Here is an 11,556-nt window from a genome sequence, read left to right on the forward strand (position 1 = left end):
AAAACTTTCAAATAATCTTCCCTGAACTTAGCTAAAACACCCTCCATCTCCAGATTGTAGTCCTTGTTCAGCCAAGCATCACATTGCCATCCTGTTCAGCTTCATTAACAATTTTGTCTTATTGTTCTTGGACATCTTTTTGATAGGAGAGCATAATGGCTTGATAGTCCTGGTTAGACATATCAGATGTTAGCAACTGTTGAGACATTTGGGCAAGTCCTGCAAGCTGATCCACCCTGAACTCTTCAAGATTTGATTGAGGTGCAGCTTCTTGGAGCCAGTTGGAGATAAGATGTGGTTGTTGAGGTTTTGAGGTTGATGATTGTTGTGAGGGATCAGAACCACCTATGACTGAAGTCACCGTTTGACTCACAGTAGGTAATGTGGTTATGATAAGTTATTTTTCCACACTAGTTGTGGGAACCTCCAATTAAATTTGAGGGGATTTGACTGGGTTACTATCACGTGCACTAGTCTCAAACCCTTGTGCTTCTTACAAAGCACTGTAACATGAATGTGATAAACTTGCTTCTCTCATAGCAGGGTCATTGGCAATTAGACTCCTTCCATCAACTACTAATGCAATTTCTGCTAGGGTTTTGAGGGGAGTTGTTTCTTATACAGTAACCTCTAATTGAATTGGAGAGGATTTAGATAGCTCCCCCTCAGGAGTACTACCCTCAAACCTAACAGCCTGTGAATGATGATTTGCACACGAAGGTGCATTTGTAACATCCATGGGGTCTTCTGTAAAAACTGATAAATCCTCCATGGTTTTGATGGTGTCATCAAGGTCTACCCCATCTAGTAGCCTCTCACCATCTTTTTGTAGTGTCTGGGTGGTGAGCAAGGTTTCTTGAACCAAGTCACTTGATTGAGCTTGCACTTGAGGAATGGATTCAAGTGCTGTATGTGAAGAAGAAATTTGTGAGATTAAGATTTGTTATTCAGAAGTAAGTATTGGCAGCTCCCTCTGAATGGATGAGGGAGCTTCAATAGATGTGCTCTCACTTTGTGTGCCATCCTTATTTCTTCTACCATACACTTGAATTTGATCAAGTGTTGGTTGTGCAGACTCTTCACACGGTGCATTAGGTTTGAGTGGTCAGCTCAGATTTTTTAGCCTTCTTTGTCCTTTTGACCAATGGTGACTCAGTTTATGTTTGTTCCTCACCACCCTCATTCATAGCAGTTAAGGTTAACTTTTTTCTCTTCTTTTTACTCACTTCACCCTTTTGAGAGGATGAAGTGGTTGGTTTTCTACATGCTAATGGTTGTGAAAAAATGGTTTCATCTTGGGAAGATCCCTGTGGGTGTTCCTGTATTTGTACTTCCACAGGTTCAGGGACCATATTTGTGCTAGACTGTGCATTTGATCTCATGTCAGGCATTGGGTAAGAGTTAGTCCTAAAACTTTCCATCATGAATGGAGTAATTTTCAGACTTATATTTACCTTGTTCTTTGTAGTAAGTGAACCAAATATTATTTTGGACACTTGCTTACAATTGACTATTTTAGTGATATCTATGCCATTCAACAAATGTATGTCTGTTACTTTATGACTTAAATTAGACATAATGAATCTAGGAAAGAAAATTTCCTTACCTCTAATAGATTGAGGCATGGTCATCCTGGTTGCAAGTTCTTCCAGGATCAATAGACCAACATTCAGGTGTCTGTTGTGGGCTATTGAGTACACCAGCTTCTGCACCATACTTGAATGTTATCATACCTTGTCTTCTTGCATGTGAAGGCCCTCACTATAGAATCAAATATAAATGACCATTCCTTCCTTAAGTTTGTTCTATTCAAGCTTGACAGGTTGATTCTTCCATCATAGTTGATGAAGTCCATGAACTCAGTCAGTTTATCATGGGTTGGCACCTCCACTAAGTTTGCAGTAGGTAGACCCAAAGCTATATTCACATCTTTTTCATTAAACTCTATTTGTTGGCCTTCAATTGTGCAAGTTACCACCAAAGATTCAGAGTTGTCATTCATAACAGTCCTTACCACAACTGTTGTCCAAAACTCATGTAGAACATCCAAGTATAGGACTGGGTTAGCAGTTAAAGCTCCTATAATGTAAGATTCATACAAGAATTTCACAAACCCCTTGAAACTATCATGGGCTTGGTTAGCATCAATAAAAGCTAGGTAATTGGTTCCTTTCTCTGGGATAGTAGCTCTAACAATATTGAGTGCCATTGTTATTTAGTGAGAGTGAATGGGTAAGAAAAATTAGTGAAAAAGGAGTTGAAACGAGAGAGAAATCGGTTTTGGATTGAAAAGCTAGGTCACTTGAGTTCTCGAAGGTGTAAGTTGATATATGTATCGAGATGTCTGGGTATTTATAGTAAAAGCAGATGACTTGTCGAGAAGTCAAAAATAGACGTTTGGAGTATACTTATCAAGAAGGCATTTTGAAATATGAAAAACATATTGATAAGTCATTTTATTTATTCTTGTAGAGAACTAAAAATTAACTTATCGAGATGTCAAATAAATACCCAGTTTGTCCAAAAATGGACTGAATTGTTTCCAATTTTTATTTGAATAAATCAAAATAAAATCAGAATAAATTTGCCAGAAGTATTTTACCAAAATAATTTATTAAATTAAATTATTTCAGTTTTGAGTTATTGATAAGTCTAAAAGTTATACTTGTAGAGAACTTTGTGAGTTAACACTACTAGAGAACTCTACAATGACTTATCGATAAGTTATAATAAAGCTTATCGAGAAGTCACTCAAGAAGTCAGTAAATTGACTTATCGAGAACTCACTCGAGAAGTCTTAAAATGACTTGTCGATAAGTCAATTAGACTTATCGAGAACTCAGTTCTCTATATACTTTTGATCATTTTGATTCTGCCTTGTGTTAATTTTACATATTGAAAATGTAAATTAACAGCTAGACAGTATTCTTAGAATTTGAAAAATTCCAAGCTGAATTTTTGTTTTTGAAAAATAAATATGCAGAGATTTCTGAAATATTTATAAATCATATTTCAGTTAATTTCCAATTAAATCAAATTAATTTTGATTTACTAGAAATTAATCTGTTGCAAAGCATTAATTGAGTTCTTGCCTTAGGATGAAGAATTAAGCATTCCAATTTCACCTACAAGTCTAGTGAAAGTTGCTTCATCCAAAGGTTTAGTAAAAATGTCAGCTAATTGTTTTTCTGTTGGAACAAAAATGAGCTCAATGGTACCATTTGTAGCATATTCTCTAATAAAATGGTACCATACATCAATGTGCTTTGTTCTATAAATATTAACTGGATTAGCCACTATAGATATAGCACCAGTATTGTCACACATAATTGGAATTTTGTGTAACACTAGGCCATAGTCCATTAACTAATTTCTAATCCAAAGTACTTGAGCACAACAACTTCCTGCAGCTATATATTGTTGAGTGGCATTTATGACACTTTATTACGCTCCGTAAAGCTTGGAATTGGTGTATTTGTACTCAAGTTATTGGTGTTTTAATGTGTTTTCTAGTATTTTTGCATTTTCAGGCTTTATCCAGGTAATCAGGTGAATTAGCATTATTTTGGTGCTAATTTGGTGTTAAGGTGGTGTTGAAATAAAAGCTCTTGGAAAGCTGGCTCAAATTAGCAAGGAAAAAGAAGAAGTTAGAGTTTTATTCAGGAGGTCAGCGCGCCTGCGCTGTGATAGCTCGTGGCCGCGCCCAAAGTCCAGAAGCTCAGCACACATGATCTAGTCAAGCGCGCGCCCGCGCCAGGTCGAGAAAAAATAATTCTGATTCTATTGGGATTTTGATCCAGAAGAATTCTACTCTGCATGGGGCTGCTATATATACATAAATAAGCTCGTTTTTTTATAGAGAGACATACGAGAGCACAAGAAGACGGCGTAAGAAGATCGTATTAGCATAATTCAACCAAGGCGAAGAAGATCTAGTTTTAACTTAAGATTCTTTGTTGAAGTTGTAACGTTGGATGCTAGTTTTCTTATTCTTGAACCTATACTCTTGTTTTGTACTTTATTTATTATTCGTTTATACAGACTACATTTATTATACCATGCTTTCATCGGAACCCACGTTGATGATGAGTTCGATTATGGGCTAATCGTTATCGTGGGGTTCTAATGGATTTATTTATGGATTTCTTTAGTTGATTTGTTTCGATGCCTTAGTGTGTGGTGATTGTATGATATCTTAGTATTGGTTGTGCTTATTCATCTTATGAGTGTCGCGAACTTATAAGATAGTGTGTTAATTCTTAATGAAGCGAAAGTGAATTTAAGGGTTTAGAACTTGTCATGCTAGCATAGGTTCATGCATTACTGTTATGCATGATTCATAGGTAATTTTAACTATCTTACTTGTCCTATATAATCATGATAGATAACTTGTGCGTTAAACCGTTATGTTGTCAAATTCTATAGACATATAGGGTCTCAATATAATTGGTGTCTATTAAGCTTCTATCTCTTTGGGGATGTCTGGTAGTATGGTATTCATGCAACGAAATTTGGCATTTATCAGTTTTGTGTTATCTGATTAGTGTCATCACCATTACATACTAAGGTTAAGAATGAAAAGGCTATTGAATGAAGTATTTAATGAAGTTAGAATCCCATGTTTGTCATATATATTAATTCAATAATTCTTATTCTCTTAGTTATAATTGTTAGTTTAATTCTTAGTTATAAACAGTCTCAACTTGTTAATCGTCTTAGCATTGGATAATAACCATATCATTGTTGCATAGGTGTATATTCTTAAATTAACCAAAGAGTCTCTGTGGGAACGAATTTGATCTAAATCTTATACTACTAGTGAACGCGTATACTTGCGTGTATTTTGTCGCGTGTTTAGCGACTAACAAGTTTTGGCGCCGCTGCCGGGGACTTAGTGTTAATTTTTAGTTTATGTGTTTTTCAGCAGTGGTCGTTAAAGTTCATTGACTCGGACATTGTTACTTATCTATTTCCTTGTCTTATTTCAGGTACTCTAGCGAGCGTGTATGCATACGCGTTCGGGGGCTCGTAAGAGAACCCTGGATCAAGCCGAGGAAGAAGCTGCAGTGGTTCAAAGGGAAGTTGTTGAGGACGAAGAGAAGGTAGAAGAAGAAAAGAAAATCGAGGAACCAGTTTTAGTAGTGATGGGAGATCAAGTAGAAATTCTTAATACTTTAATGGACTATTCTCAGCCTAAGATCAATGATATTCAGTCAAGCATCATCAGGCCAGCCATCTCGGCTAACACTTTTGAGATCAAGTCAAGCACGATTCAGATGATACAGAACTCAGTTCAGTTTGGGGGTTCTCATACAGAATACCCCAACATGCACATCATGGATTTTATCGAGATCTGTGACACTATCAAGTTCAATGGTGTGACTGAAGATGCTATTAAACTGCGACTCTTCCCATTCTCTCCGAGGGATAAAGCTAAGTGCCGGTTACATTCTCTACCACCAGGGTCTATCACTACTTGGGAAGATCTTGCTCAAAAGTTTCTCACTAAATTCTGCCCTACGGCGAAGACTGCTGCAATCAGGAATGCTCTTACTCAGTTTGCTCAACAAATTGAAGAATCTTTGTATGAGGCTTGGAATCGATATAAGGAGATGCTAATGAAGTTCCTGCACCATGACATGCTTGATTGGATGATTATAAACTGTTTCTACAATGGATTGGGTGCTACTTCTAGACCCATGCTCGATGCAGCATCAAGAGGAGCCTTGTGGGCTAAGAGCTACAATGAAGCTTATGAATTAATTGAACTGATGGCTGCTAATGAATACCAGAATCCTTCCTAGAGACTGACTCGGGGAAAAGTAGCAGGAATTCTGGAGTTGGATGCATCAACTGCTATAGCTTCCCAACTTAAGGCTTTGACGATGAAGGTGGACACTTTGGCTAATTATGGAGTTAATCAAATCTCTAGTGTCTGTGAGCTTTGTGTTGGTGCCCATGAAACTGATCAGTGTGCTATTTCTAGTGAATTAGCTCAGTTCGTGAGCAAATTTCAGCGATCGCAACAACCCGTGTCAACTACCTATCATCCTAACAACCTTAATCATCCTTATTTTAGCTGGAGCAATGCTCAGAATACGGTTCAATAGCCTAATCATCAGTACCCAGCTAAGCAGTACAACCCCCCAGGTTTTCAGCAACCGCAATATACACCAAGACAACAACTTCAGCTGCAACAAGCTAATGAAAAATCTGAATTAGAGGAGTTAAAGCTTATATGCAAAAGCCAAGATGTTTCTATCAAGACCTTGGAAAATCAAATTGGACAAATTGCCAATGCCTTGCTAAATCATCAACCTAGTACACTACCTAGTGACACTGAAGTTCTAGGAAAGAGGGAAGCTAAGGAGCAAGTGAAGGCAATCACCTTGAGGTCTGGAAAGTTTCTGATTCCCGATCGAACTCAAGTTTCGAATGAAGAAGCTGGGGCTGAAGAAGTGGAGCAACAGGAAGCGGAAGTGGAACCAAGGAAGACTACTGTTGAGCACACTCCTCCTAAGGGTAATACAGGGGAGAAACAGATCTATCATCCACCACCTTTTCCTAAGCGGCGGCAGAAGAAAAAACTGGATAAGCAATTTGAGAAGTTTTTGGAGGTGTTCAAGAAACTTCATATAAACATACCTTTCGCTGAAGCTCTTGAGCAGAGGCCTAGTTACGCAAAGTTTATGAAGGGTATTCTCTCTCAGAAACTGAAGCTAGATGATTTATAGACTGTTACTCTCACGGAGAAATGCAGTTCTGTGCTGCAACAGAAGTTGCCTCCAAAGCTAAAAGATCCTAAAAGCTTCACTATTCCGTGTACTATCGGAAAAATGCCTTTCGACAAATGCTTATGTGACTTGGGAGCTAGCATCAACCTGATGCCCTTGTCAATCTTCAAGAAGTTGAACTTGCCTGATCCAAAACCGACTTATATGACTTTATAGTTGGTCGGTCGTTCTATTACATATCCTCGAGGTATTGTGGAGGATATCTTGGTCAAGGTTGATAAACTCATTTTCCCTACTAATTTCGTAATTTTTGATTTCGAGGAGGATAAGAAGATTCCCAGAATCTTGGGGAGACCTATAACGACTCGTATAATTTTAATTGTTAAAATGTGTAATTATTAAATGATTACATAAATAAAATATGTGTATGGGTTCAGTTAGCTGGATATTATTTTATTATTAATCATATGTGATTATTAGTGTTCGAGGATGATTTGTGTAATTAGTTGTGAAGCTGGGTTGTTTTGTTTTTGTATTTAAAGGTGATTCTATTCAAGATTTATTTTTGTAAATATGGGGATTATCTCTAAAATCATTTTTATGGCTTCATAATTTTATTAATTATTTTCAGGAGTTTATAAAATTGAGAAATCAATATTTTATTGATTATTTAGCCATATATGATTTTCTGATTGCATTTAATTGTAAAATCAGTATTTAATTCCCGAATTCTTCAAAAATTATGAAATTTATATTTTATTTAGTTAAGAATATTTTGATAATTTTAAAATTTGTTCGGAAATTTTTGAGGATTAGTTCGACCCGCGTGTTATTTTATTTGATCAATACATTCTAATATGAGCTGCATTTTAAAAATAATTTCAAATTATGGAAAAATTATTTTAAATAACTTTTAATTATTTTTGATATTTTATAAAAAAATTTATTAATGTTCGGGTTTTAATTACCCGTGAATTGCTCGTTAAAACTAAAATGCGGGTCAGATAAAATTTTGTTGCGGGGTTTATTTGATAAATAAATAAAAAAAAGGGCAGGGGTTTGTAATCGGGTTTTAACCCATTCTCTTCCTCTCCTCAATTCCTTTTCTCCCCCAAATCTCTCTCAACAAATCTCTCTCTCCCCTGTTAGCATCTCTCTGTGTTTTTCTCTCCTTCCGGTGAGTGGTTGTCGACCCTTTCCTCCCTTCCTTTCTTGTTGTTGTTCTCTTCTACGATTTCCTTTGTATCGCCACCGCCGGCCTCGCTTTTCTGGCGGGTTATGGTGGCGAGTGTGACATCCTCCCTGCGTGCGTGTGTATCGTGCTGGTGTGTGTATTTATCCGCGTGTGTGTGAGTTTGTATATGTGTGTGTTCAGTGTCGTATGTGTGCGTTTGGTGTTGTGGGTTTGGTGTTTACGCGGCGGTACCACCGTGTAGCCGCCCGATTCATGTTTCTTGCAGCCGTGTTTTTCTGGTTGTTCCGATTTGTTCCTGTTTTCGGTTGTTTCCCCCTCCCCTGACCGTTGGTGTGTGTTTACGCGCGTTGGTTTTGTGAATTTCTGTTATTAATTTAATTATTTTATTTTTTACAGAAATTCATTGATTGCGATTCGTGAAATAAAATATTTTAATGTGGAAATTGTAGTAATTAATCGATGAAATTTATGTAGGATGCCCGGTATTTATGGGAACACGTAAATTTTATCGCCGTCGGCGATGAGCTTCGGCGAGCCGACGGTGGATTATGATAATTCGATTTGAGTCCAATGATTTAAAATATAAAATATGTTTAAAATTATAAAATACGAATTAAAACATAAAAATACGGATGATAACGATTAATAATTGTATTTAATTGGTATTGGTGAATTTGCGAATTGACATTGTTGACTTAAGTTGTTGATTAGATTTTGGATTGCGATTGATTTGACGTCGGGATGTTCGACGGATTAGCCGATAATCAAAGGAGGCGCTGCCCGATTTCCGGAAATTAAATGACGGAAATACAAGGCCGTACGCAATGACTATCGGAACGTCGATCGGTTATATTTAACTACTTTGTACGAACCCTGGCTATTTGTTGTGATGAAATACTTTGCGAAAACCGATAACCCTAATTTCGTAAAAGGGCAAATATACCTATTTTCTGAAAATGAACACCGAACCGACTTTTAAGGACGTGAACCCTAATTGACACGTGTATTATAATATTGAGTATATTGCGAGTCGAGTTTTGTTAACGTATGGGTAAATTGTTAGCGAGGATATGTCAAGCATAATCAAATGTCTAAATTCAGATATTTCAACTCTATAGGTTCTAGTCGGAAGGCCCAAGAGTTGGCATTGGTCTAATGTTAGCCTAGTGGACAGTCGACGAGCTCAGAAAGGTTCCAATCGAAGGACCTGAGTGTTGAAGTTGAATCCAGGGTAATCTAGTGGTTAGACGTTAAAGCCTGAGCGTCCGTGTCGGCTCAAAGTCAATCGATAATTTTTGTAAAGCTCTGCAAGGCAAGTGCCCCTGTGGTAATCACCTACCATTGATTGAGTTTTTCTATGTTAATAGTTATCATGTTAGTAGGGGAATGCTACCGTGCGAAGCCCTGTGTGGACATAGGTGTGGATTCCCCTTTATTGAAAAAAAATATAGGTGTAGAAATGTTGTTAGGTCCTAAGTTAATTTAGCGCACCAAAGGCATAGTGGTGTTGATTCGGAAAAGAGTTAAAGCAGCTCGAGATAGGTAAAGAAGGAAGATGAATTTGCATCGAAAGAGTATGGATATAGAAAAAAAATCGTCGGTATTGATAAAAGTTTCACCTTGGAACAGATTGGTTAGGTTTAATAAGAAGGGGCGAAAAGTGGCTAAAGAATTAGTATTGTCGCCGCAGTTGCAGCAAAGTTATGGTGTGTTCCACGTGTCAATGTTAAAGCAATATATGTCTAATTTGAATCAAGTCGTTGATTAGAAGTCGATGGGCTTTCATCCAAACATGGTCTACGTGGAAAGATCGACTCAAATCCAAGGTCATTATGAGCGAGTCCTTAGGGATGAATTTATATCTATAGTGAGTATGCTTTGAATGAATCCTCGAGTAGAAGAGTCTACTTGGGAGTTAGGGTCAGATATGCTTGACAAATATCCTCACTTGGTTGGTTAAAAATCAGATTCTGAGGACAAAATCTTTTTAAGGGGGGAAGATTATAACGACTCGTATATTTTTAATTGTTTAAATGTATAATTATTAAATGATTACATAAATAAAATATATGTATGGGTTTAGTTAGCTGGATATTATTTTATTATTAATCATATGTGATTATTGGTGTTCGAGGATGATTTGTGTAATTTGTTGTGAAGCCGGGTTGTTTTGTTTTTTGTATTTAAAGCTGATTCTATTCAAGATTTATTTTCGTAAATATGGAGATTATCTCTAAAATCAATTTTATGGCTTCATAATTTTATTAATTATTTTCAGGAGTTTATAAAATTGAGAAATCAATATTTTATTGATTATTTAGCCATATATGATTTTCTGATTGCATTTAATTGTAAAATCAGTATTTAATTCCCGAATTCTTCAAAAATTTTGAAATTTATATTTTATTTAGTTAAGAATATTTTGATAATTTTAAAATTTGTTCGGAAATTTTTGAGGATTAGTTCGACCCGCGTGTTATTTTATTTGATCAATACATTCTAATATGAGCTGCATTTTAAAAATAATTTCAAATTATGGAAAAATTATTTTAAATAACTTTTAATTATTTTTGATATTTTATAAATTTTTTTATTAATGTTCGGGTTTTAATTACCCGTGAATTGCTCGTTAAAACTAAAATGCGGGTCAGATAAAATTTGTTGCGGGGTTTATTTGATAAATAAATAAAAAAAGGGCAGGGGTTTTTAATCGGGTTTTAACCCATTCTCTTCCTCTCCTCAATTCCTTTTCTCCCCCAAATCTCTCTCAACAAATCTCTCTCTCCCCTGTTAGCATCTCTCTGTGTTTTTCTCTCCTTCCGGTGAGTGGTTGCCGACCCTTTCCTCCCTTCCTTTCTTGTTGTTGTTCTCTTCTACGATTTCCTTTGTATCGCCACCGCCGGCCTCGCTTTTCTGGCGGGTTATGGTGGCGAGTGTGACATCCTCCCTGCGTGCGTGTGTATCGTGTTGGTGTGTGTATTTATCCGCATGTGTGTGAGTTTGTATATGTGTGTGTTCAGTGTCGTATGTGTGCGTTTGGTGTTGTGGGTTTGGTGTTTACGCGGCGGTACCACCGTGTAGCCGCCCGATTCATGTTTCTTGCAGCCGTGTTTTTCTGGTTGTTCCGATTTGTTCCTGTTTCCGGTTGTTTCCCCCTCCCCTGACCGTTGGTGTGTGTTTACGCGCGTTGGTTTTGTGAATTTCTGTTATTAATTTAATTATTTTATTTTCTACAGAAATTCATCGATTGCGATTCGTGAAATAAAATATTTTCATGTGGAAATTATAGTAATTAATCGATGAAATTTACGTAGGATGCCCGATATTTATGGGAACACGTAAATTTTATCGCCGTCGGCTATGAGCTTCGGCGAGCCGACGGTGGACTATGATAATTCGATTTGAGTCCAATGATTTAAAATATAAAATATGTTTAAAATTATAAAATACGAATTAAAACATAAAAATACGGATGATAACGATTAATAATTGTATTTAATTGGTATTGGTGAATTTGCGAATTGACATTGTTGACTTAAGTTGTTGATTAGATTTTGGATTGCGATTGATTTGACGTCGGGATGTTCGACGGGTTAGCCGATAATCAAAGGAGGTGCTGCCCGATTT

The 11,556-nt window shown here is 36.6% G+C and overlaps 1 non-coding gene across 1 annotated transcript; it reads right to left on the reverse strand.

Moving 5' to 3' along the window:
• Window positions 1-5,534: 5,534 nt before the first annotated feature.
• LOC141669248 (small nucleolar RNA R71) lies at window positions 5,535-5,641 on the reverse strand. Its single transcript, XR_012553538.1, has one exon. It is a non-coding gene; the product is annotated as a small nucleolar RNA R71 (small nucleolar RNA).
• Between the last annotated feature and the right edge of the window lie 5,915 nt (window positions 5,642-11,556).

The sequence above is a fragment of the Apium graveolens genome, chromosome 6 (assembly GCF_009905375.1).
Source record: "Apium graveolens cultivar Ventura chromosome 6, ASM990537v1, whole genome shotgun sequence".
In the NCBI taxonomy this organism is placed as follows: domain Eukaryota; kingdom Viridiplantae; phylum Streptophyta; class Magnoliopsida; order Apiales; family Apiaceae; genus Apium; species Apium graveolens.